The sequence below is a fragment of the Crocodylus siamensis genome, chromosome 12 (assembly GCF_052110815.1).
Source record: "Crocodylus siamensis isolate JL-2025a chromosome 12, ASM5211081v1, whole genome shotgun sequence".
Classification (NCBI taxonomy): domain Eukaryota; kingdom Metazoa; phylum Chordata; order Crocodylia; family Crocodylidae; genus Crocodylus; species Crocodylus siamensis.
In genome coordinates, this window is record NC_143406.1 from 25,175,742 (window position 1) to 25,199,138 (window position 23,397).

The 23,397-nt window shown below is 44.0% G+C and overlaps 1 protein-coding gene across 1 annotated transcript in view; it reads left to right on the top strand.

Annotated features, from left to right (window-relative positions):
- Positions 1-3,244: 3,244 nt before the first annotated feature.
- The window catches only part of PRR35 (proline rich 35), a 44,226-nt gene continuing 24,073 nt past the window's right edge, over positions 3,245-23,397 (top strand). Inside the window, exon 1 of the mRNA XM_090024548.1 lies at positions 3,245-3,362. The gene's annotated coding sequence lies outside the window, so the exon portion shown is untranslated. The remainder of the gene's footprint in view (positions 3,363-23,397) is intronic.

Below are 23,397 nucleotides of genomic sequence, written 5' to 3' on the forward strand. Positions count from 1 at the left end.
TAGAGTGGGACCCAGCAAGGGGTCTAAGAACCCACAAGATTTAGTGGGGTCCACCAGGACCATGACTGTAGCTACTTGAAGGCAGCCTCCCTATCTTCTATCTATTATAACCATCAAGACATGGCAAATGAGATTAGAAGGCACCCACAGGGCGAAGCTGGCATGATCACAGGGCCCTAGGGGTATCATGGCTGTCTCTAGGGACCCCACCCTGTGACATAGAGGGAAAGCAAGTCTCCTTTCCCAGTCAGTTGCACAAATTTGCAGTGACTGGGCAAGTCTGGCCTTTGCAAGTACTAGGGGTGAAGGGACTATGCCACACAGGGAGGGACGCAACCCACATTCAAAGGCTGAGACTTGGACTTTGGGGTTTGCCCACTGTAGATCTAGAAGACTGGGGAGGTGGCCATGTCTGCAGATGATCAGAGTTTCTCATAGGGCCTGTGCTGTCATGGATGAAATATTAATGACCAAGCCAGTACTTCACCTGACATTAGAACATAAATGTTTAAAATGTTCCTGAGGCTCCAAGACAACTTTTCTCCCCGCAGTAAGTTTGCTTTTTGCACAACCCTCATGCTTGCTTCCTACCCAAACAGGATGTGGGGGTACTAGGATGTGCCAGGAGAGAGGTTGTCCCATTATCCATCTGGAAACAGGACAGTGCCCAAAAAAGGCATAGGGAGCCTTTTCCAGACTCAAGGGGTATGAACAAGCCTCCTAACTCGGGGGTGTGAACCTGGATCCACCTTCCAGACCTGTAGCCTGATCCTGCCCACTGCCCCCAACTCCCACTGAAGTCAATGATGCTTGAGGGTGCTCAGCATCTATCAAGATCAGACCTTTCTGGAAATCCAGCATTACCACAAATGGTATTTACAGCAAATTCATGGCTAATCTGGGCATTTGCATCATCAGTGTGAACACATCCTCCAAGCCAAAGTCCCTGGGCCCAAATATTGCTCTCATTGCAAATGGACCTGGTGGCAAAGTTTTCATATCTGGACATTTATATGAAATTTTAAATTTCAAACTTTGAGAAATAAAGGGGAGAAATATCCATACAATTTCCCTCTTTGTATGGTTTGTTTGCTGTACTAGTAGCAAAGCCGATAACACATTCTTGACTCTCAGCATCTTAAAGAATCAAGAAAAAATTGGGATGAGGGGGAAAGAAACTGTTTCCCCCCAAAATTCTGACATTTTCTTTTTTTTTGGCTAACTCTAATTGCCATTCAACAGAGCTGGACAGCCTACAGGCCTTGGCCTCTGCAGTCTCTCTCAAGTCCATGGTACCCAAGTGAAAGTGAAACTGAAAGGAACCAACAGTCAGGGCTGCTGTGGATCATTTATTTAGTGAGGGGGAAAGGGGTGGGTGATGAGAAATTCGGGTACTCCTATGTAGGACTTCCAGGTACTGTATTGCTAAGAATTTACTCTTGTGTGTAAATCCTGATACTGTAGCATAATAATAGGATGATTCAGCACATTGTGGGATGCCATCAGCAAAGACTTTTTCTTAAGGCTTAACATTTTAAACAAGAAATCATCCAGTTAACAGAAGCCAAATGCAGTAGAAAAAATAATTCTACAGGTTGCAGTCCAACTTAGTCCCCTGAGCCCATATACCTGGGAAAGGGAAAGCTGAGCCGGCACGAATTCCTCATCACTGTTCTTGCCACTGGTTGTCTTGATGTGCTAATACTGCGCAACATCCAGGTTAATCGCTGTATGTGTTCACGCAGAGGGATGCACTCTCAGAGGTTTGAGGAGGAAATTATATGAATGTCTCCCCCCACGGAAGATCTGGATCTTGCGCCCACTCAAGGCAATAGCAGAGCTTCCATTGACTTTAGTGCTGCAGGACCAGGCCCTAATGCAGGGGGTCATCTTTGCCCCCTTCCAGCACAGGGTCTACCGAAGAACCGTATGTACCTACTACCATTGCCAACTTGAGACCTGGGTCCTTTGGTAGCTATGTGTGCTGGTAGTGTTGTAGGTTGCAGATACAAACCCTGCTCACAGCACCACTGAGGTCTGGTTACAAATGCACAGAATTCTGCATTATTCATCCTTGCGGCATGGTCAAGTTAAAAACACATCTTAGTGTCTGCACACATCCCCTCAACCACACAAACCCTCTTAATAGAGTTCCTAACATGGTGAAATCCCATGAGCTGCATCATACTTCCTCCTTACTGCAGGCTCCTAGCAATTCCCCTCACAAGTGGTCATCATGTGAGGGCAAGAGATGAGGTCTGGGCTCTATAACGTGGCATTGACCTGTGATACCAGGTCAGGTGTTATTTAAAATCAGTGCTTGGGAGGTACTGCAAGAGAAGCCATGGGGCTGTGTCTGGACATCAGACTGAGAGAGCTGGATCCTCCTGGCTCCAGCTTAGACTTCCTGGGTGACCTTGGCCAAGTCACATATGAAACCAATGGCACATCAAGTGACCCCTCCCGCCCCTGGTAATACCCCTGGGTCCATCTCTTACACTAGTCAGGGAGTGACTCTACAAAGGCTCAGCTGCACTGGGGGAAGATGTGGAGGCCAGAAGGTCATCTCTGCACCCAGGAAAATCTTGGCCAGTGGGAGCAGGTGAATGACTACTGCTGGGGATTAGGAGTTAGCATGTAGCATCAGCAGGTTGCTGTCAATAGGAAACAGTTAACATCTGAAAAGGAGTTTTTACAACTCCCCTTCTGCCTTCCCTCCTCCAAAACTCCCCCAAGGAGAACATAACTAGTGTAATAAGCCACCCCCGAGACACACACATGCACACGCAACTCCAAACCAGCCTTCCCCATGCCTCACACTAAGCACGCTCCACTCCAGTCCAGCTGGTTTTGCTTCGAGCCTGCTCCGTCTGTGCACATTAAGGCGCTTTCTGGGTCTGAACTGCTTTTGGCAAGCTAGGCTTCTGTTTGCCTATTCCCCCACCTCCATCCCTAGCTCCCCCCTCCCCAATCTAAACACTGCCAGGGACATTGCAAATCAGAAAGAAGCCTCGAGGGCAAATCGGTACAAATGAGAGCAAGCAAGAGGGTGGAGAGGGGGAGGGAGAGGGGGTGGTGGTGAAGCTTCGTTGGATTGTGCTTCTGTTCCTGAGTTTGATGTATTTCGAGAAACACACATATACACGCTATAAAGGAATTGCTTTCATAACCACTACACCCAGCTACGTGGGCCTGTGGCAGGTGCGGGTGTGCCCAGCGAGACCTCATTCCTCACATCCACCCCCAGCCCATCCACCCCACCTGCAGCATTTTCCTGCTGTGCCCTCCCTGCCCGGGCGATCACAGGAGGCGTTGGGGGTGAGCAGGCAGACTAGTGAGCAGGGCAGTCGGGGGGTGAGTCCGTAAGTCATGAAATTTTTATTGTTTTTGGAAGAAGTGAGGGAGGGAGGGTCAAGCACGGGATGGAAGGAGGAAATCTTTGATATTCCTCTCTGCCTGGCGTTCTGCAGAGGGGCAAGGGAGGTGTGACCTTGGGAAAAGGAGGCAGAAAAGTTTTCAGGGAAATATTCTACTACAGTGAAAATATAATCTGTTTGGGGATTCTTTCCGCTCTCTAGGTTTTTTTTCTTTTCTTCTCTTGTCCTCTCTTTCTCTTTTTCCTGTTTAGAAAAGAGCAAAATATTTATCTGGTTTCATCTGGACATTTCAAAAGGATAGAGAGACGATGGGAAGCTGGAAAAGTCTGAAACACAGAGCATAAAGTTAGAGCTGTTGCAGTGATGTGCTTTATTTGTGAGTGTAGATAAAAGGGCATGAGGAGCTGAAGAAAAAAGATAGAGGCTTAGTAGGAAGTTGTATGCATGTATCTTTGGTTGCATGTATGTTCATAGGCAGATCCAATGACTGAGAGAGAGAAAAACAATCTTGTGAACCAAAACTGACCCAGCATGAACAGTTTAGCGCACTGAAGAAGAGAAAAGCTCTTTGATGCAGTCTGCCAATACCTTCTCAAGTATTTTAACTCCTTACTGTTTAGAGCGTTTGGCACCAAGGAGGTCAGATGTGGTCTTTCTGCTTGGATGCACCCCCTAATGCTTCGTCCAATTGCTTTTGGTGGTAATTTGCTCTTGCGAATCTTTAAAAGGAAAGTTTGTTTAGGAATTTTGATTCCTGGTTCAAGTGTATTTCCCTGAATGCAGGCTCTATTTCTTATTGATCAGCAAATGAGTTTCATCTATCTCAAGATACAAACATACACTGTATATTACTTTAGCATTCCATTTTGTGTAGATTTACTTACTCCTTTGCTCTAAATGATTTTTGTCTTGAATGATCAAGACTACAATGGGTAAAATAGGTGCTAACAACATCAAAACCCTGGTGTGAAATGTAAAGATGGAAAAATTGAGAAATGTAAGGCATGAGGGGAAATATTCAAAATAAGATTTAATATAAATATGATGAATACTTTTTCCCTGCAGACTCACAACTGAATAGGAAAGCAAGAAAACAAAATGTACTGTTCAGCATTTGAAGGAAGTTGGTCATTTGAGTGTGTCTTTATCTTTAAACATACCCATGTATTTTTGATCATCAAAACACTTGGCAAAAAACAGAAGAAAGATCGTAAAACTAGTAGGGTAAATTTCAAACATGTATATTGCAAAGATGATCAAAACCTGAGGTGGGATGGTGCTAGAACTGCAGATCAGCTTTTGCAGCTCAGACCTGTTTAATTTCTCCCAAACCATTTTCACTAAAACTATTCGCCTTGTAGGTACTCTCACCCATCTACGAAGCATTCTACTATTCTTGTGCCCCAGCTTGCATTTTTAACAGGATCATTTGTCCAGTAGCATATTTCAGGTTTTCATTCTCCCCCTAGTAAAAAAGCTGAGACTGAGAAGGATTTTGTGGAAGGAGCGCCAAGGGCTTTGTTTAACCAGTGGATGCTCTTCTCTCCTTGTGATAGTTCTAACCCATTCTGGGAGTGTTGATGTTGTAGTTGCTGGACTGATTAAGAAGCAGTTTTGGGGGTAAGGTGGTGCAGCAAAGAACAACAGGATTTTCAGTGCTGAGTGTTCCAGTCATGGTGGTCCAAAGGAAATATTCCCAAGTGTCATAAAAGGCAAACCCTTCTCCTCCTTTAAGCTGGTATAAATTAAAATAATGTACAGTGGTATTAACCCCTTCAGCACCACAGATGGCTTGCATTTGAGAGCTAAAAACATTCCCCAGGACTTCACATTCACATGCCAGTCTCCTGGTTGTCCATCCAGATGGCATCTAATGGGTTAATGGACTGCCTAGCTATTCTTTATGCATCAGCTAATGACATTCTAGAATGTAAAGTCCCCTTGGCTTTGCCTCAGGCCTTTATTACTCTACCTGGTCATTACTTGACCAGTACAGACCTCACCAAGTTATTTAATGGCTAAGCAGTGCCTCCTCGTGCTACATGCTTCTTCTGCAACTCAGACTCAGCCTCTGGCTAAAGTCCTTTCCTCCGATCTCTGTGTTGAACAATGCCCCGCATGCTGATGACACTCCATCAAGAAGAACTCCCTTATTAACAACACTGATTGTTCAGAGTGTGATTTCCCCTCTCCTCTTTCTGGCCCATATGTGAGGAGAAACTCAAATTGTAATAAACAGCAGCCACCAAAATGCCGCCAAGATCAACTAAAGAAATTTCCTTGATCTCAGTTTTAAAAAACCAAAACAGCAAGTCCAAAGTAATTCTTCCAGCTGGGTTCTGGATGAAATACTGATGGGAAGCTGGGCATATAGGGAGGTTTTTCCTGCTCAGGACAAATTGCTGTTTGCACAAGTTGTGTTTGGAAAGAGCCGTTTTTAGCTGTGCCAGACCCAACCGACAGTTAAGTTTTGAATACCACCTCTCTTTCTAATTATTGCCTTTCCTACCCATTGCTGATAGTAAGTCGCACAGGTTTAAAAGGGCACTGCCCCCCTGGGAAAATAATTGCGTTTTCTGAAATCATTTATCCAGTTATTCCCACGTAACACCTGTGATCCTGCTCAGCAAGGGAGACTAGACAAACAACAATATTTCTCTCTATATACATTTTTGGTTTGTTTATTTGTGCAGATTGAGACAAGTCAGTATCACCATTTTCTCTTCTCTACTCCATTTTCCTTGCTGCTTGTATGGATCTTTAAAGCAGTAATAGAGAGAGAGAAAACATTAGGGTGTTTCACTTTTTAAATAGGAAAAAATGATTGTAAAACCATGGAAATTGGCTGCAGGGTTTGGGGCCAAAGGGCAGAACTGGGACTTGTTTTGAAATCATTTTTTTAATTAACTAGATTACAAGTTGATTAAATTCCTTTAAAATCCCGAACTCACCAGGGAAAGACTACTAATGGCACAGTGACAGAATCTGTGTCAAAGGGATGTTGTTGAGTATGTAAGTGCCTGAATTTAGTTTGCAGGGTTTTATTCCAGTCTTACTGAACTGATGCTGTAGAAATATTTTTATGGTTATTCAAACAATTTCAGGGGAAACTCTTCTTTGTTTGGATTTAAACATTCCCCTTTGCTGGATGCTACCCAAACACTGCAGCCTTGAGCTAGTGCCTGGGAACCAGAAAGGGAAACCAACTATCAACAAAAGTGAACTGACCAGAGCGGCCTCGTGGCCAACCAGAACAGAGACAAACAAAGAAACAAACAGCAGAGAATTAGGGGCCATGTTCTCAGCTTGTGTCATTTGTGTTAGCTCTCTTGAAGTCAATGGATTTATGCCAGCTCCTGATGGAGCAATAATGGCACTGCCCTAGATGGGAAAAATTCAGTTCTTTTTAAAATAATCTCCAGTCTCATTAACAACACAGGTAAGGAAACATGCTTGTTTAAAAGGCATGTATTATTATTATTATTATTATTATTATTATTATTATTATTATTGCTATTAGGATTTATATCCCATCCTACCCAGAAAGGCTCAGTGTTATCCTCATACTGCCCCTTTAGTGTCATAGCTGGAATGCTAAAGATTACTATAACTGGAGCATTCTACAATACAACCAGAATAAAATAACCACCTTTTGCAAAAATTGCAGGTATTTAAAGCCCATGACTAATCCTGGTTACATTTTGGCCTACAAAAGATCGTTTTATTCATAGGCTTGTTTTTAACTTTGTTTTGGCCCCTGTTCTTATAGTGCTTTGGGGAGCCCATGTCTCATCCAGATGGATTTCTGAGGCAATGGTCTCCTCCGGGAATTTTCTGCTATTTGTGGCGGTCTAGTTTCTTGAGATGCAACGCTATTCCAAGGAAGCATTGGACCATCTGTGGATAGCCAGGCATTTTACTTGCAGGCTGAGTGGGGCTAGGGGAAGTAATGGTTTGTGGAGTCAAGAGATTTTACTCAAAACCTGGTCTCCATGTGAGATTGTGGATAAATCATTCACTTGCTAATTGCCTCAGTTTCCTAATCTGCAGAAAGTGGTTGGGAGCCTAAATACCACTTTGAAAAGCAAATTAGAGGCTGGGGAACCTAAATCTAATTGAAAATCAAAGGTTCTTAGACTCATAAGGAGCAAATATTAATGATACCTAAATGCTGATGGACTAAGACAGAGCCCTGGTACTTGTGAACACTCCATTCATTGCTCCCGTGTAACATGAGGTGCTGAAACAGCATGAAAAACTCCAAGTACCTAAACCGCTTCTAAAACTGGGACTATGGTACCTAAGTGGTTTAGCTGCTTTTGAAACTATTCCCCCAGGTCCCCAGAGGGCTGCAAAGAGAAGCAGCTCTGTGACTTCAACTGAACTAGACTCATTTATTGCAACTTTCCACTGGGCGTTGAGTAAACTCCTTGTATAAGGGGCTAATGCTTCACTAGCTCCCCAGGCGGTGGCACAGAATTATTTCAGGCTCCCTGTCAATGGGGCTCTCGCTGTGTTATCTATGCTGTACCTGGCCTGCTGGATCCCTCTGTTCAGGCCAGTAGGTGTGGTCATGAAATAAATTATAAAACTCTATGACCACCCCAGATACAATTTAGCTCTTATTTAAATCTGGACTTCTTTAGTCCCATGGCACGGGGAAGAGAGCCTGGCCATGGAAGAGTGAGGTAGTGTTATCAGGATTTCCAGCTGGCAGCTCCTTTTTTAATTTGTAATTAGATCAAAGGGTTGTAGGTTGTAGCCATGTTGGTCTAAGGACATAGGCAGGCAAGGTTCTTTGGGTGAATCTGGTATCTTGTATGTAATATGGAAGATATCGAATTCAGCCATTTGAAATGGAAACTGTACAATGTGAAACAGAGTTGGTCTAATAAAAGATATCAGATTCACACAAAGAACCTTATCTGCTTAATTAGATCAAAGACACTTAAAAGCACTGTTTATTATTGAGGGACTGACACCACCCCATTTAGACCCAAGGAAGTTTTGGACTTTCTAGGGAGCAGAACAGGTGCACCTGCTTCTGTAATAACTGTGATGACACTGTAGACTCTTTCTTTTTAATCTATGTTTTTGGTCTGTATGGAGAAGAAAAGACTGAGAGGGGATTTGATAACAGTCCTCAGATACTTGAAGGATGATTACAAAGAGGACAGAGACATTCCCTGTGCCTGAAGAGGACAGGACTAGAAGCAATAATTTCAAACTGGAGCAGAGGATAGATATTTGGGTTAGAAATGAAAACAGGCTTCATTATTATGAGGGTAGTTAAGAATTGGAGCAGGCTGCGGCTGCCCAGAGAGGCTGTGGAATCTCTTTGAAAGTTTTCCAGAGAAGGTTACACAAACAGTTCACTAGGATCATTTAGTCAAGCATGACTCAGCCTTAAGTAGGGGGCTGATCTAGATGGCATGCTGGGGAGGGGTCCCCTTCCAGCTATATATGCAGCTCCTGAATTTTACAAAGGAAACAGTAAAGGCAATAAACACAGTGAATGTGTTATCAGACAGGGATTTGGGGAAAAAAGTCATACTTTATAGGATGAATCCAATAATAAAGGATAAATAAATGACTAATCAGTTATTACAGAGGCCAACAGATCAATAGATTATTTACGATAGCTTCTAACCACCTGTAGTACCTACCTCTTATCTAAGTAACATATCCCACTCAAGTCCGTATTCATTATAGCTTATTCATAATTTTTATTAACACGTGTAAATTATTCTATAAAGACTGACAAAAGATTGCTCTCTACACTCCTCTGTAAACTCAGTAAAACCACTTTGACTTTTCAGAGCAGCAGGATTATTTTTACATGCTATTTTTTAAAAGTAGACAGTCCATTTCCTTAGGTGCTTAGACCACCCCATTTGCTATTGCATCTAACTGCTGCATTATTTTTTAACATGTTTATTCTTACAAAATCTCTCTGAAGTAAAGAAACACCTTTATTTCCATTTTACAGACAAGACCTGGGGCAGAGGGAGGTGAAGTAATTTAGCCAAGGTCACAGAGCAAGTCTGCAACAGAACAGGGTGTGCTCAAGTCTCTGACACCAAACTATCCTTCCTCCCTCTCATTTCAGGTTTGATTGTTGATTGTCCATAAGGCACCAGAGCTGGCCACCCTCTTTAAAGGAGAGGGGATATTTTGTGTTGCTCCCAACCCCTGCTGAAGCAATCAAAAATTTTTGTGGTCTTCAGTGCACGCAGCAAATCCCTGGGGATTTCCTTTGTTTTTTTATGAATCACTTTGATCCAAAGTGCTGGTGGGATTCATTCTTGTTCCTTGTGCTCTTCAAAACCATCACTACTGCTAGCACGGAATGGATATGAGCCTTGGTGAAAGCCAAGGAATACCTGGGAATGGAGAAGAAGCTATTATCTTAGCTTTGGAGAAGATGGGGGTGCCTCTAAGGGAAGGGATTGAACATACTGGCAGGGTGGTGTAGGGGCCCCTTGATTTAACATTGACCATACTGGAACCATTTTGTGGCTGGAAAACCATTCCCCAGAGCTGTCTTCTGAATGCCTTCTATCAGCACTAAGTTCACAACCAAAAACTTGCAGGAGTGTAAACTCATCTGGGAAGGACACCAATAATACATTTACTAGAAGAGTTAATACCTTTAAACTGTCCTGCTGGAAGAGAAAAAACCCATCCCTGGGTGGCCATATTGTAATTCTCCTATGGGCTAGGGACAGACATTACACATAAATCCAGTTTAAGTGATCAGAAACTGGTTTAAACCTATAACAGAACAGATGTTCAGTGCACACAAACCAATATGAAAATGGCTGAAATCAGTTTGAGATAAACCTGGTTGAATGTTGTATCAGACTTAACTGATTTGAGTTAAACCAGTTTACACAATGTCTGTCAAAGACCCCTTCCAGGTTTAACTTAAACCAGAGTCCCCCAGCATCCCAGATGTTTGCAGCCCTGGGCAGGGCTCTCAGCTCCACAGCAGAGCTGGCCCTACCCCTCTGCTCCCTGGCTGGAGTTCCAGCAGAGACTGCAGGTACAGCAGCTTCTGCCTGGCTTCCTCCTGCTCCCCCCACCCCCCTTCATCACTCCCTGCTTATGGAGGGATTCCCCCTTCCCCTCTGCCTTACACAGACACCTCTCAGCATTAGCTAGCATATGACATGCTGGCTACAGTCCATGCTGGGAGACAGGACAAAGGCAGACAGGACTGTGTTGGTTTAGGGCTTTTTGGAACTAATCAACAGGTAGCTGGTAATGTCCCTCCATTCCTTCCTTGGAAAAAGTTGTTTAAGAAGAGCTTGAACTAATGAGAGAAGCTTTTGTTTTGTTGGATGGGCTGATAAAGCTAACAACTCCCTACCATGTAACTCAATGATCTATCAACATTGGAGGGGGGACCCCTCTCTAATCAGAACATCCTGCTGGGTCCTGGCTATACCGCCCCTCAGCTCAGCACTGTAGAAAGGATGGGAGGGCTGCTTTAGTGCCCCCCCAGCTCCTAGCCTGAGCCACTGCAGGCATGTACCTGAATTTCTTCAGTCCAGAGGGGATGTCTGTATAGTTATAAACCGATACAGCCTAGCCAGGTTAGACTAACCTTCAAAGTTTGAATCAGTTCAGGCTCAGGCTTTTTGAATGTCTGTCCCTAGCCTTAAGGTCTTAATTATTGCACATACTTGTGGTGGACTTCACATGGTGAAGGAGGAACTTTTCCACATGGAAATCCCAGTGTAATTGAGGTGTACCTGAAAGCGCTGCTTAATATTCATGGCAAACGAACAGGCTGCGAGCAGCCACCCAAATGCGATGATCATGATGTTGAAGACAGAGGTGGAGGCCTAAATCCAAGGTAGGTCCAAGAAGACAGGTCCATACCCTGCCCCAAGTTGCTGGTGCCCTCTGGGCACTTCACCTCTGGGCACAGAAACAAATGTTCTGTTTATCCTGTTTCACTCCCAGGTCACATTCCTACCACTGGACTCATTAATTCCTAGGACATCACCAGCAACCTGGATGCTTAGTAACTATGGGGATACAGGTATCCACGGTACTGAAAAGTTACCAAAGCAATCAGGACTTGTGGTAGAGGTGATATCTTTTATTAGACCAACTAGATTTTTGCAAAAAAAAAAAATTCTTTAATTGCAAGCTTATGGGCACAAACACCCTTCTTCACGCATCAGAGAAAAGATTGTAAATGTTCTGGGTAGAAATGGAAGTTCATATTTCATAGGAGAGTTAAAGTTGTGGTAAAATCTCCTGTTTGGAAAAGGTCATTTTATATGGAGATTAGGCTCAGAGAAAAGTTGGGATAGTCTGTTTACCTCAAAGTTGTTAGGTGGTAAGCAGGATGTATTCATATTTCCTTCTGGTTATGGTGTTTCATATTTCACAGAGGAGTCAATAGGTGGAGTGCTTTTCTGGGCAGGCATCTGAGATACTGCTTCTGAGATACTGTACCTGAGAAACCCAAGATACTGCTTCTGTCTTTGTCTGAGGTCATTTGTGTCATCACAGAACCTCATGACAGATCTGAGACACCTTACCAGATAAGAAATGCCTGAGATTTCACAAAAAATCTTGTTGGTCTGATAAAAGATACCACCTCTACCACGAGTCCAGAGTATTTTTTCTTCTAAACCAATATGGCTACAACCTGGATAGCCGAAACATTTGCCAAGGCCTGTTGTAATGGCTTTGAAGGTACATAGGAGGGAATGATGTTACCCTCTTACAGGTGAGAGCCTGAAAGAGTTTCTACAACTAGCACTGTTTAAAGGAGACCTTCTATAGCATAAATTGTGGGATCCTGTACTGTGGATGTGAAGGACTCTAAAACAGACAGTTGAAATATTTTATTCCTACTATCCTGTTTCAATGAGAAATGGTTTTCTTGGCAAAATGAACATTTCATCTGAAAAATTGTTCTTTTTGACACCAATCCTTGGATTTTCAACAAAAAAGTTAAATTTGAACATTTTTCAAGCCTCAGACAAAATGTTTTAAGGTTGGGCTTCCCATTTTTTCATCAAAGATACAAAAAACATTGTGGGGAAAAATTTTGTGAAAACAAAAGGCTTTTTATCTAATTTTTTCCCAGGGACAAAATCCATTTCCATACCAGTTCTGGTCTCAAGATCTAGTCCTGGCTGCCTATTTCTTCAAGACAGCTGGGGACCAAAGCCCAAGAAGAACAAGGAAGATATACAGGAGACTGAGAGGAGAAGATAGGATGAATTGCAGACAGATGGAGAAGTGGAAAGAAGAGGGTTGGAGACTGACACCAACATCAGAAAGAAGCAGATTGATGTAACTGGGAGGCAATTGTTAAGAAGAACTGTCAAGCTGGTGTAGATCCAGAGAACCAAAGGATGTGCAGTCCTTCAGGAAAAGGAATATGAAATCCTTATGAGAGAAGAGAAAAGTCACTGATAGTCCTTCAAGTCAGGATATCCAGAGGATATCCATGTGGATAAAAGATGCTGCAAGAGTCTCTCTAAAATAAATGAAGAATGACCAGAGCAGGCTTGTGAAGATGGTCACTGAAATGGAAGTTGAGGTGATAGTGGAATTTTTTCGCTCTAGAGAATGAGGCCAAAGGTGTCTCAGACTAGTGAAAATCAATGGATGGCTTGAGCATTGGTGCTTTTGGGAAATTTTTGTGATGTTTATCTAATAAGGGGACACTCAAAGAAAGATCACAGAATCATAGACTATTAGGATTGGAAGGGACCTCAGGAGGTCTTCTAATCCAACCTCCTGCACAAAGCAGGACCATCTCAAACTGTATCATCCCAACCAAAGCTTTTTCTACCCAGGTCTTAAAAACCTCTACAGATGGTACAGATGGAGTTTCCACAACTTCTTTGGGTCGCCTATTTCAGTGCTTTACTACCCTCCAAGTGAGAGAGTTTTTTCCTAATATCTAATCTAAACTTTTCCCTTGCTGCAGCTTGAGACCATTGCTCCTTGTTCTGTCATCTGCCACCACTGAGAACAGTTTAGCTCCATCCTCTTTGGAAACACCCTTCAGGTGGTTGAAAGTTATTATTAAATCTCCCCTCAGCTTTCTCTTCTCCAGACTAAATAAGCCCAGTTTCTTTAGCCTCTCCTCATAAATCATGTTTCCCCAGCCCTCTAACCATTTTCATTGCCCTCCACTGGGCTTTCTCCAATTTGTCCACATAATTTCTGTAGTTGGGGGCCCAAAACTGGAAACAGTACTCCAGATGTGGCCTCACCAGTGCTATATAGAGGGGAATAATTACTTCCTTCGATCTGTTGGAAACATCTCTACTAATGAAGCCCAGTATGCTGTTAGCCTTCTTTGCAACAAGGGCACACTGTTGGTGTGGCACATTGTTCAGCTTGTTGTCCTCTGTAACCCCCAATCCTTTTCTGCAGAGCTGCTGCTTAGATGATTCTTCTGCTTAGGTGAACTACACCAGGGTGCCTGAGACACTGGACCCTCTGGCACTGTGGCTGGCACAACTGCTAAGGACAGATTTAAATTAAAAAATTGGGAGGAAAGGTTTGAAAAAACTCATGTAATCTCAATCCCTGATTTTGATGCAAAGAAAGAGGAAAACCAGGTGAACAAGGACACAGCAAAGGATAAAGGAGGCAGGAAGATGGATAGCAAGGAGAAAGATTGTACTAATATTGGTGAGAGCAATAGTCAATGAGTCAGTCCACTTAGTGAAGGGCTGTATCTAATCTGGGTAGGATCTTGGGTGTGCTGGAAAAGAAACAACTGAAATGTTTGTGCACTAGTGCCAGGGGCGTGGACAACAAAATGGAGGAACTAGAATTACTGGTGAAGGACATAAAGCCAGAAATGTGGTAGATTCTCAATCACGGTGTTTGAAGGCATGCACTGTTCAGAAAAGATAGAAGAAAATGTAAAAGGGGGGAAAGCATTGTACAATAACAGTATGATAAACTATAAGAAATAAGAAATAGCAAGGATCAAACAGCATCTATTTGGGTCAAGATCCCTTTGCACCCTCCCGCTCACTGTTCAGGGCCGGCCATGTAAACATTCCCTCCGCCGCTGCCGCCTCCTCCTCCAGCCTCTGGTGCAGCAGCTCCCTCTCCCCCGCCTGCCTCTGCCTCCTCCCCGGAGCAGGGGGACTTCCCCCTGCCTTCCTGACCAAGGTGGTGGTGGCGGTGGTAGTGGCGGCTCCCTCCCCCCCACCTCCTTGCCTGAGGAAGAGGAGCCCACACAGCCAATCATCGCCTGCCCTCTTGGTGGCACATGCGCATATGCCAAAAAGTGTTAGGGACAGACAGACACACAGACAGACAAAGCCCTTTATTATATTAGAATTGTCAAGGGAGAGTATTTTGATAAAATAAGAAAACTAATTACTGAAGTTAAATGGACAGAGAAGCTTGGGGACTTGAATAAAGAAGTGTGGAATTTCTTTAAGAACACAAAATATCATTTGAAACGTATTCCAACAAGGCAGGTGGCGGGGAAATATAGGGAAGGGGCTCCAGACCTAATTGGATGAAAAATCATCTCAGAAAGGATCTGAGAAATAAGATGGTACCTATAAGGAATGGATAAAAGAATTGATCAACAAAAAATCTGTCTATGAGAGGTCAAGAAATGGAGGAATACAGGGAGAATTGCCAAAGTGAAGCTGAATTGGACCTTGCAAAGGATATTGACATGAATAGCAAAACATGCTTCAGTCATGTTAAGTAAAGAGAACAAGAGGAGAAAAAGCAGGGGCACTATGCAGTGAGGACAGGAAAGAGATCACAGATGTAGCCCTCAAAAATAAAAGACTATTTTGCCTCAGTTATCAGTAAAAACAATAAGGATGAATATGAGGTAAATGCAGGATGGTCAATGGGCACGAGGGTATAGATATGGAAATTACCAAAATAAATGTGGAAATAAATCTCAAACAACTTAAATCAATCAAGTCAAGGGAAGCTAATGTCTATTCCAGAACTAAAAGAGCTGGCAAATAAAATCATAGGTCCTGTCACAAAGATTTTTAATCAATCTATCAAGATGAGGATTGTCATATGGTCCCAAATGCAGTACCTATATTTAAGAAGGGGAAAAAGTGATCTAGGTAACTCCTGGCTAATCAGCTTGCAATGCTCCAAAAGAGTCTTTGCAAGAAAGAATAATTAAGCTATGGAGGTAAATGGACATGGACTCAAATGCAATATGGGTTTATTAAATGTAAATTGTTCCATACTAACCTAAGATCTTTCTTTGATACGATAACTGATTTTCTGGACAAAGGAAGTGCAGCACATGTTATCTATCTGGACTTTAATAAAGTATTTGATATGGTGCCACGTGGAAGTTATTAGTTAGGCTGGAAAAGATGGGAATTAGTAAAAGACCAGGGGGGTCGGACCTGATGATCTGCTTAGATCCCTTCTGACCCTAAGTATTATGACACTATGAAGACCAGTAAGGAACTGATTAAAGGGGATACAACATCCCCTTTAATCAGTCAATATTGAAAGGGAAAGGGTTGGGCTGAAAGGAGGTTACTAATGGAGTATTTCATATATACAAGAATTACTTTGGCACAAAAATGGGAATGAGTTAAAGATATTTGCATACGACACAAAGTTGAGAGGCATTTCCTTTCCAGAGAAAGGAAAGGAAGGAAGGAAAAGAACTATTTGCAATAAGAGACAATGGTGACATGAGAGGCAATATGTGTAAATTATCCATGAATAAATTTAGGCTGGGCATCAAAAGGGGGTTTCTAACCTCAGGTCTGTGAGGTTATAGCACAACAGTCCAATATGAGAAGTGAGAACAGAAGCCCAACTACTGTTAAGATAGAGTTTTTTCAACTCATGAATGAGAATAAGACACAATTGCCTGCAGGAGTGAACTACATTTGGTGCCCCATAAAGTTGCTTCAGGTTCCATGTTTGTATGTTCTTTACAGATAGAGGAAATTGTATAATGATTTGTGTCCATGGTCTTCAGATCATGTTTTTATACTGTGAGGCTTGGTCTGTGGTACGAGCAAGAGGAGAGGAGGAAAAAATCTTGGCACATTTCATCTTGAATTTTTTAAATAATCAGATCCACTGTGGAGGCAGCTCTCACCGCCCCAGGTGAGGTGACCATCCATGCTTCTATGGAAGAAAGGACAAATGCAAGGCAGTTTCTTTGGAAGAATCAACATCTGCGGCGATTTACTCATAGTGCAAAATCATATGATCTCAAAGGGCACAGTCCTTCATGTGAATATTGCTGAAATGCAGGACAAAGGGTGCCTGTGACTGACAAGATATAGCAGGTGAGGCATATACATTAAGGCCGCATTTCTCAACCTGTGAGTCGCAACCCAGAAGTGGGTCACAAGAATATATGAAAGGGTCATGAACAAACTTTAATAATGGATTCTCCTTCGAAGGATAAAAATGTGGGAAACCGTGGTTTTTCCTTGCAGGCTGTCAGAGTTCCAGCCTGCCCCTCCAGGGGCTGCTCGGGGCTACGTGCCCCACACACATGCTCCCACCCCGCACACCCACCCCCTGCCCCACACACTAGGGGGCTAGGGCTTGGGGGTGGGGGACAGCAGGTCAGGAGTGAAGGGCACTGGGTTGGGGACTGGTCATTGATGTTTACAAATGGGTCCTGGTACAAAAAAGGTTGAGAACTACTGCATTAAGGGAAAGATTGGGAAATCACTCCTTGTTTCATTTTGCTCCTATTGATTCCTCTAGTTAACCCAGCAAGTGCCCTGATCCTTACTAGGAGGAGGCAAGCCAGGGAGAAGGCCCAAAATGCAATTCATGGGGACATGGGAATCACAGAAATGTACTGATCAGGATAGGTCTGCTGAGCTATTAAATGACTCATCCCAAATCTAGCGGCTATACACACATTCTGATACTGCTCTGGTAGGGGTTTGTCACAGCTGCCAAGCATGCCTCACCCACCTACCCCCACTCCGTAGATGCTAACTGTGGAAATGAGGCTGTGTAGACATCCCTGAGGGCACCTGTCTCACACTCTGGAGAGAAAGATCTTGAGTGGCAGCAGAGTGGAAGCACATGAGCAGGACATGCTCAAGAGCAGTGCCCCCAGGGCCCCCATGGGAGCAGTAGAGACATATCCTTTGAGTGCCTTAGGCTAGAGGCAGGCCCACAACACAGAAGTTTGGGTGAGCCCAGTGTTGTGGGAAGTCTGAATCCAGGATTTGGTTCCACTACAAAGAGCAGAGCCAAGCTTGGAACATGAACCTAGGTCCATGGGTGGCTTCTAGCCTCTGGGGATATTCAGAGCAGAGTCTGCGTGTCTAAAGCACGAGTCATCCACCTGGGCTCTTCAAGAGTGTCACTGAACTTTATGGCAGGCATGGTGAAGAAACTGACCACGCTGGGAACCCTTCCAGACTAATTTAACTTTTAATCATATGAGTGAAATTTCACACTAGTGAAATATGCTAGTGAAACCAAATTATCTGTGGAAGCAATAGCGACAGCACAGGAAACCACCAGGACAACCATTCTACCTTCATAGCCATTCTACCAGTATGAGTCTATGCTGCCATGAAAGGATGGCATCTAGGAGCATTGGGTCCCATTCTTAGCTTCTCTACTGAAGCTACAAATAAGAGAGCCAATTAGTACCAGCTGTGCTTGTGACATTGTGATGTGGACACTGCTTCCTACTAGTCAAAAATGAGATTAACACAACTTGCAACCTATATAACTGGATGGCTCTTACATGGCAGTGAGTGTCTATTCTGGGTTATGTTATAACCAAAGCAAATGGCTCCTTCTTCTTTTTGCCCTTTGTTCATCCTCTGTTACTTGATGTTGCAGATATTGGGACAAAATGTAAGGTGGATGAACAGGCTTCCTTTTTCTCTGAGACCTTTAAACTCCAACAGGATGTTCCTCAGTGCTCTGGGCTTAATCTTTCCCATCCTTAAAGAACCATGGTCTGTGTTGTTGTTCTTTGCCAGTCCACCCTTCCTCCATGGCAAACACAGGCTTCCTTGTTTTTCTATGGAGAAACATGAAAACCCTCTTGCATGTTCATATATTTGAAGGGCCCGTTGTATTAATCTGGACAGATCTCCTATTTAAAACAGGCCATAGAATTTCGGGCAGTAATTTGCACTGAAACTGGAGTGTATTTTTCAGGAAGGTATGTACTGGTAGCTTTCATCTGAAGCCCCAAGTGATAGACAGCTTGCCCATCTCTGGTAATCTTTTTCAGTTGTCTTAGTAATCCTCAAAGTCTTATTTTCAGATTGAGTTTTTCTGACTTTGGCTGCCAGCCATGGAATTTGTTCTGTCTTTGCTTCACACTGGGATTTAGATGGAGATATATGCAACAGATTCCTACATAAGTTTATTAGACTTGTTATAAAGGTCTAATAAGGATATGAAGAGAACGTCTAGCCCAATGAGCAGAGGGAGAATTTTGAGAGAATCTCTTGACCTGGAAAACATCAAGAAACATTCTGTACACGTGTTTCAGCTGCAGAGTGGCTGCTACTGAGTCAGCTGGCATTGAAGTCATTACTGGAGCAGAAAAGATGAATTAAGAGGCAACAATGACCTTAAGAAGCTCAGGAATATGTCAGATGCAATACTAAGTTTTATCATGTGGGGCAGAGAGCCTATATGTCTTAGTGCTCGAGCTGGTCTTGCTTCCTACCCCTTCATTGCTCCATTCTCTATTTAACTCCAGAAGTTCCTTCAATTTTCTGGTTATGCTAGCAGTGGGTGCTGTCTTCTTAGTCTTTGTTACTGCTGCTAACCCACTTGGCTTGCATGCCACAGCATTCATATCCACACCACTGTGTACTTTCACTTGGATGCCATTGAAGTCTTCACCCAGTTGGAGGCTGTTTATTGCAGAGCTGCTGAACCAGGCAATAGTTTCAGCAAGCTGCAACACAGTTTCTAGGTGGGGTGGGCATAAGAACACAAACTCTCAGTGACGGAGGCAGTGACGCACACATGCTCTTTCCTCTGACCTTGTCCAGGTGGTCAGCATAATCTGGGAAGAAGTTCTAACTTCTGTTAAACAGGAATTGCTACCCCCTCCAGACTGAGAGAGAACATGCAGTAACAGGATCAGACAGCTGGAGGTAATGAGGTGGCTGGTTAGCTCATTAAATGTGCTACCTAGAAAGGTAGCAATATTTTATGCTCAAGGACTGTGAGGCTTCATGGAAGACAGGGTAAAGGCCAGGTGAGCAGTTCAAAGAAATGATTCTGTTTATCTCTCCACCATGGAGTCAGGTGGCTGGTGTGAAGTACAGGCTGATCTTCTCTCACACACAGAGGAAGAAATGCTGCTGCTTTGTGTCCCAGAAGGTATAAAAAGGTGGACAGGACTATTTATTATTTGCTTTCTAACTATGTACTTGGAGCTGTATATGCCCTTAAGAAGAAGCTTGCCTTTCCTGAGGAATTTACAGTCTAATAGAAACACAGCAGATACACATGATGAACCCTGTAGCAATGAAAGTTAGGAGCTGAGATGTTTAGGAGAGACCAAGACTGTTGGACAGGTATCAGGACAAACACATGGGTGCAGAAGAAGGCTTTTGACTGGGAAAAGCAAGACAGTGCTGCCAGCCACTCTGGGTGCTGCAGGCTCTGTTGCTGTATGCAGTGGTTCTTAGGTTTGTCTGTCAGCCTGAAGAACCGCTTCACAAGCTAGAAAAAGAACAGGCCCAAACTGTCATGAGTCATCAGATGGGAGCAGTGGAGTTCAGGGAAGACAATGCCTTTGTATCAAGTTGGCAGGGAAGTGTTGCAATTCATTAAGGGGTTGAGTAAGCAATCTTCTGTCACCAGGTTTTCACAGAAAACTGGGGTTTCAACAAAGCCAACATTTTTCATTGGTGGCACCTGCTTCCCAACCCCAAAATGTATTTTTGTCAGAAAAACCAAAAATCTGAAAAAGAGAATTGGCCAAAATACTTAGGTTTTCAGGTGAAACTATTTTGGTTTTAGAAAGCTTTCAGGTTTTGGTTGCATAAAACTGAAAATAAATTAAATGAAAAAATTAAAAATGTATATGGAGAAATGTCCCATTTTCCAAACTTCTCTATGAATCAAAACACTGTGAGGTCTTAGCTGCATAAAGATGGGGCCCATTGTCATGTGGGGTACAGAATATTGAATAACATCATGTGTTTTGTATAAAAAAAGTCAGCTTTATTTCAGTAGTATCTGGAAATGAATGAAAGCTGTGAATGAATAAGTGTTGCACTGGTTCATTAGGATGGGGACGTTCCAGCGATGTGTGGAAGAGTTTGAATAGGTGGAGAAATCCTATTGTGTGGTCACCATGCCTCATGGGGATCCGATCACATCTGGAAGGACTTGGCTGTGACACATTTATTGGTCTAGAGCACCCTCTGGGGAGAACAGTGTTTTCTAGTAAACACAGATGTCAAGCTAGTGCAAAGCAGTGATCTGGCCACTTGCTGCCGACAGCTGGGACCTCATGGCAACAGAGAAGTGGAGTTTAAAAAAATGTGTCATGGCCACTGGGATTCCTGTACTGAAACCACACTGGAGAGGCAAACAAGCAAGAACTATAGTACCAATGGTGCAAGTATTTGCTGATTCTTGGAACAGGGAAATGAGCCAGTGAAGTAACTAATACAAAACTCTAGGGCTCTTTTTAACAAGATCTGGGGAACAGCTGGAAAGGAAAGGATACAGCAAGGCAGTGAATATTAAATAGGAGTAAAGGATAAAACAACATGGGATTTGATATTAAGCTCTGTTGTTGAAAGCAATCAGTTGCCAGCAGTTTGGTTTCAAAGGAACATTTGAAAACATAAAGTCCAGTTTCCATAAGCAATGAATCCTTGAGATGAACTGAACAGGGCTGCTTCCTGTCCAGAGGCAGAGATCCCAGGCTACCTTTTTAAGCCACCATTCTCTTCCCCTGTTCAAACCTACCCTTCAGTTTTCCTCACTTAATCTGAACTATCGGCATTTGTTACAGCTAATAACCTTACCACGTCCCACGATAAGTGCTTAAAAGCTTGAATCATGCAACCCCAGGCTATGAAAACAACAGGGGCACAGCATTTGCTAATAGCCAAAGTAGTCCCTGTGGTAAAAAAAAAATACACCATAGGAAAAGTGGTTTCTATTGATTGACATTTGTATGAGCATGAAACATCCTCCAGTTTTGCTCCCTCTTGCTTGGTGTCTTTCTACTCTTCACTATGAAACTATACATGAGGCAAAAGAATTTGAGCAATGTGGAAAGCAATGGAGGGCAACAGGGGCAGTGCATCACAGGTGGCGTTTGTTGTATGTGGTGTCAGAGCTATAGGTCAAATACATTTCTAGTACTAGAGAACCTGGTGTATAGCATTTGAAGAATTCATTTCACTCCTATCAGTTGTAATACAGATCCCAATCTCTTGCTGAGATAATAACATTGAATGATTGATGACAATTATATAATTATTGGTAGCAGCATGCTGTCTGGGAGGTGGGGCTTTTCGGGCTGAACGCTGCTGGGCTCTGGGTAACTGCTGGAGCTGCCCCAGCTCAGGAACAGCATACAGTGCCCTGCCAAGCTGTGCACCATGGGGCAGCTGCTGCGTGGATGCCAGGTGGGGTGGGAGGGGCAATCCCTGCTGCCTCCCCTGCCCTGTGCTGCATGGGGGGCCGGCTCTGCCACAAGTCCCCAAAGGCCTGAGTCATCAGTGCTGCATCTGGTGAGTGCGGGGCTTCTTTTCTTTTTTCCTTTTTTTTTTAAAGCCCTGCACTTATCAGCTGCATAAACGGCAATTGGGGCACCTGGGCACTCATGGCAGAGCCCCCTGGGGCAGCGGGAGGCAGTGAGGATCACCCCCCCACCTGGTACCTGCATGGCAGCTGTCACATCACGCAGGTACAGCATGGCCCAGCAGGGTGCTGTGCAGTGTCCTGGAGCTGGGGTGGCTCCAGCAGTCACCCGGAACCCAGCAGCGCTCAGCACGAGCAGCCCCAGCTCCTGGACAGCATACAAAGCATGCAGATGACAGCATACTGCCACTGCCAGCTGGGGCCAGCAGCAGCAACAGTCTTCTTGGTGCTCGGCACAGGGTGTGCTGGCCAGAGACGGGTGCCGGTGCCAGCTTCAGCCGGCAGCAGCAGCATGCTGTCATCCCGCTTGCATATCCGGGGACCCGTTCCCCCCAGGAAGAGTCCAGCACAGCCCTGCAGCCCTCCCAGCGTGCATGGGTCCCCAGATCTGTGTGTGGGATGACAGCATGCTGCCACTGCCAGCAAGTTATATGAGTTTTGCTTTGAACAGTTTGAGGTACAGTTTCACAAAAACCCTTGCACCTATCTCCTTAAAACATGGCAGGATCCATAGCCTTAGAAGGGGCTACCATCCCTGCAATTTGCATCTGAATCATGAAAAAAATGACAAAGTTATAGGCATTTTAGTGATTCCCATTAAAGCCTATGGCCAAAACACCAAAACAGCATTGAAACTCTGAAACAGATTAGTCTGAAACACCAAAACAAATTACTGCCCCTCCAAAATGCCAAATCCAAAATTGAAACAAAACATAGCCATTTTGCACAGCCCCAGTAAAGGATATCATCTCCAAACCAAGAGTTCTAGAGTTTTGCATTTCTTTTTGTCTCAGACCAACATGGCTACCAAGTACATCCCTGATCCTGTTGTAGTTTTTTGCTTTGCAGCAGTGCACAGATAGACACTGCCCCAGCTGGCTGGGGCACAAGGGTGCTTCAGTGCAGGGTCTGCCTGCCAGCTAGCTCCACTCTGCAGCACCCTCATGCCCCAGCCAGCCCCTATGAAGCACACTGAGCCGAGCGGGAGCAGCTCCAGGCTAGCAGGCTTATCCCTGTGGCTGCCTGCCAACCGGGGATGCTCCAACACAGTTCAACCTGCTCCAGTCCCAGGTGCACATTCAAACCGCGTGCTTAGGTTTAGGGGGCAAAGGGGCCAAGAAACTGTCTTGGCTGAAGGCAGGGAAATCCAGGAAGGCCTAGGGGC